Source organism: Capsicum annuum, chromosome 3 (assembly GCF_002878395.1).
Source record: "Capsicum annuum cultivar UCD-10X-F1 chromosome 3, UCD10Xv1.1, whole genome shotgun sequence".
NCBI lineage: Eukaryota > Viridiplantae > Streptophyta > Magnoliopsida > Solanales > Solanaceae > Capsicum > Capsicum annuum.
The window spans coordinates 137,698,827-137,703,576 of record NC_061113.1 but is presented as its reverse complement, the minus strand read 5'-3'; the positions used below and the strand labels follow the sequence as shown (position 1 = coordinate 137,703,576).

General features: G+C 32.6%; 1 pseudogene; it reads right to left on the bottom strand.

Annotated features, from left to right (window-relative positions):
• Positions 1-541: 541 nt before the first annotated feature.
• LOC107865306 lies at positions 542-3,795 on the bottom strand (annotated as a pseudogene).
• Between the last annotated feature and the right edge of the window lie 955 nt (positions 3,796-4,750).

The window sequence follows — 4,750 nt, the reverse complement described above, 5'->3', positions numbered from 1 at the left end:
ACTATACCTTTTTATGGCACAAAACTGAACTGTTGTAGCAGCCCAGTGTTGACTGTATGAATTTTTGGGAGATGTATTACTTGTACACCCTAGCGCGCGCGCACAACATACACACACGATGTTCTTCAATCCAAGGAGAGAGAATTAACATCACGATGAAAAATTTTAAAACTATGGAGATTACAGTTGTCATCGCTACCATCAAAACTAATTTACTTAAAGGATAAATTCATTAGCATGATGCCAATGACAAAGAGAGTTGACAAATTAGAGGATTTTGTGTCTGTAACAAGTACCCAAAGTATATAATGTCTGTAACAAATCTAACTTTGCTGTCATTTAGAGGACAAAACCAAGCAACTAAAACATAAGCATTGTCTATAATGACTTTATTTTATTTACAAGACTCTTCAACAAGTCATTTGCAGCCTGCACGGCCAAAAACCCTCGACAAAACCCTCAATACCTATTCCAGAAGAAACTGTAACACTTGGTCATGTAACTTCGACGAATTCAAATAGCAATAACTATGAAGACATCATCATTGGACATATTTTGAGACAATCACCATCATAACCATGACTGCCAAGCTTATGAAAGATGCTTCTAATGTCGTCTCCACAACGCCTAATTTAACACTTCGATCAGCATTAAAGAAAACCTTATTGCCTCCAAAGAGATTATTGAAGAAATCTGACAAGCTGTTCATCATATCAACCACAGTTTGTGTTACTGTTCATGTAATATTCTGTAAAAAGCCTGTAAAAGAGTTCCTGAATTTAGATTCTTCTGCCTCAGATTTGGAAGATTCACTCCTTCGGGATGACTGAGAAAAGGAATCAACATCAGCAACAGATTCATCTATCTTGTGATTTGAGTCTGGGAATGATGCACCTGCGAAAATGGTATTGTAGTAAGAAGCTTGACCATTATGAAATATTTGAGTAGAATCAAGGACATAGATTTCTCACTGGTTTTCTGTGAGTCGAGGAATTCTTAAAGGGATGGATTTTGCATTACCGCATTCCACACATTTGGGTCACAAACAATTAAAGCAACAACGTTTGGGAGGGGGAAATATGGAATCAACATTAGCAAACCTGGCACACTTGTAACCCCCCAGACAATACTAAGACCACACTCCTAAGAACTCATCAAGTTATTAGGAGTGTCCACTGGGATGCAATATCATTATAACCAAGAAAATGGATAAAAATTTACTTTAGAGGACTTTTAGATCTACAACGCCTAACCCATCTAAACCACTTCATGCTCATGCCTCAAGCTAAAATGTGAATGAATAAAGCTAATGACACCATCCATCCGCCAAACAATAGAATTGGATATAACAGTGGACTATACACTTGACACCACAAAGAGTTATCTTGACATTGAAATATTGTTGCTTCTTAAGAAATCTAACTATGTTACAGAACAGTATTGGACTCAACTCAGATATATCTCCTCTACAGATGTCAACATCTAGAAAGCGGCACCTAAAGAAAAATCAAATGAGGCAAACCACGCTGCAAACTTACAAGAAAGAAGAGTTCTAAATTCTCACAGTCACTCATAATTCTAAAAAAAATAGTACTCGTTTGAGAAGATGCCACAAGTGGATTAGGGGACAACTTATTATATAGTAGTTCCACTTTTTGTGCTGCAACTACAATATTTAGTTCAGTTTTTGTTAACTGGATCTTCTCACTTGTTCAAATTGAACATATTCATATCCATTCCTCACCCCTAGTAAGGGTTTATACTAAAGAATTAAAAGAAAAAATTGCTATATCCAGTTTCAAATACATGAACATACAATACTAGATAGAATATGAAAACTAAGAGAACATGTAAACATAAATGACAAAGAAGAAAACCTGAGCGGCAGGAGTTTCGTTTAGAAACCTAAATGCCTGCATAGCATGTTTTTGGGCAGACTGTGTGACTACAGTCTCGCTGATAACACAAGCTTTGGAGTAAGGTGATGAGCTCGAGCCAGATACACAAGATCCACCATCTTCATTAGCAGATCCAGACAAATATACCCTGTAAATTTAAGAAGAGTTTAGAATTAACACTATATGAGTAGTCGTTCACATCATATATTAGAACAGATAAACATCTGTACGCAAAGTAACATTGAGAAGTATATTCCGCAACCAACATCCAATAGCTTTTCGAATCCCAGACGTAAGCCTTCTGGGGGCTAAAGGTTGAATGTTGATGAAAGTATTACGAAAAGACTAAACATTCCAATATTAAGAACAGAACAATAGCCAAATAGACAAGAACATTTTCATTATCTCCTTCATCTATTGCAAGTTCAAAACTTTAGTTTCTATCTTCACTGACACTGTCACATAAAAAATGCATTTGGACTCTGACAATGTCACCCAACTATAATACTAATGAGAATGATATTTTATGACACAATAAGTTGAAAATACCCATTTTTTTAATTAATCCAATAGCCCTTAACAACAAAAGCGCCTCAACTCCTTGTGATTAATATATATGAACTCCCACGGTGCTTATTTGTTGTGAGTTTTAAGAGGTAGCTCCTTTTCAAAAGTTCAGTTCATATTGGGCTAATCCAAGTTACATTAAAATAAGGCAACATAAAATCGAACATTGCAAGTTTGCAAGTACAACACATCCCTTATTATCCTAATTAGCAAAATTTTTTTTGGGGAGACAATTGAGAAAGCATGTTCATTAAAATTGTAACTTTATTTGTTAATCAAATCAATCAACTGAGTGATCTCTCTTCACTTTTACTTAGTAAGTTCCGTTTCACTAGATTAAATTTAACTGATCTTTGGAACTAAATTGAACATTGTAAAATTTGCTGCAACATGTTCCATTTTATTCTACTGAATAAAGATTGATTGAGCAAACAATTGAGAGACGTGTTCATTAAAAATTATAACTTTATTAGTCGATCGAATCAATCAACTAAGTAATCACTCAAACACAATTAAGTTTTACAAAAGACTTCAATTTCTTGATTATTAAACACAGACACACCAAAAGCAATACTTCAAAATCAACAATAACAACAGATACTACTCCCTCCACTCTATTTTACTATTCACGTTTCATTCACGAGAATCAATTTAACCAATTTTCGAAACTAAACTGAATTATATTAATTCACTATTTCAAATATAAAATTATAATATTTGATGTATAAGTTGCACTAACAAACAAAATTACAAAAGTTAGATATAATGCTACTCCCTCCGTTCACTTATCACATTTTGTTTAACGAGAAGCAATATGACTAATCTTCTAACCTAAATCGAATTTAATTAATTCACTATTGTATACATAAAATGTAGATATTATCTACAAAACTATACATAAAGTACTGTAAATTGCAATAGCATAGTAAATCACGTACTTTTCGAGAGCGTGTTTGAGATCAGAAGTAGCTTCAGTAGCTTCCTGAAGAGACAGAGCACCACCAAACACAACTCTCGATAATGGTTCACCAACACTAACCATCATTTCCTCCTCTCCACCAGCCATATCCCAGTCATCAAACTCTGCCACCACTTTTTGCATTGGCGACACATCGGATAATCCTCCTCCGCCTCCACCGTTAACCGTCGTGATAATGCCGAACTTCACATCTTCCGATGACAATGATATAGCGGAAACGAACACCAAACGGATGACGTTACGTGCGGAGGTGTAAATTAGATGCTCCGCTGTAATGGAATAGAATCCGCTGTTTGCGACAGTGACTCCGCCGACTTTCGTCGCTGCTCTGAATGCTCATCCACCACCCATGATTTTTTGTGATTAATTTTTTTTTCGTTTTGAAATTTGGATGGATTTTGGAATACTTAAGGAATGAAGAGACTCATTGGAAGGGCAAAATGGTACTTTTAATATATTAAAAAGTAAGGAAGGCTATTCTTCAAAGACATTCTTATTTAGGGTCAAATATCTGAAGCCACCCATATTTGTGTCTATGACATGCAATTTCCTGAATTGAAAATGCCAGCAATTTTTTTCCTTTTTTTAAAATCTTTTTGCCTTTTCCTTTTTCATTTTTTTATTCCATTTTTCCTTTATTTTTTGTTTTTTTTCCTTTTTTCCTTTTTTTATATTTTTATATTTTTTTATTTTTTTATTTTTTTTTCATTTTTAATCTATTTTTTGTTTTTATTGCTTTTTTCTTTGCAAGTTTTTTTTTCTTTTTTCTTTGTTTCATTTTTTTTTCCTTTTTTTTCCTTTTTTGGTAATTTATTTTTCTTTTCTCTCATTTTTTTTATTGTTATTGTAGTATTTTATATTTTATATATTTTTTGAATTTTATATTTATTGTATCATATATATTTTAAATAAATTTATTATTTATATTTGAATACTTTAGCCATGAATATAATTTATCATTTGTATTTGTTTAAAAAAGTTATAAGGAATATGCAAATGTATGTCATTTCTCTTCATTTAGGAAAATTTGCCTTCTTAAAATCATTTATAATTGTAACTTCAAAAAATGAAACATATCAGTTAGTATCATTTCTCTCTTCATATTCTACTGCTTTTACTTTCCTTGAAATTTAAACTAATATTAATTATTTCTATTCACTTGTTTTGAAAAAATATCAATTATTTTGTAAGCACAGACTAACCAAGGATTTGTAGCTGATGAAATTCAATTTCCAATTATCTTTTACTTACTACTAAATATTGTGGTAGAATAGTAGGTATTCATTCATCTTTAGTTAGAGATTTC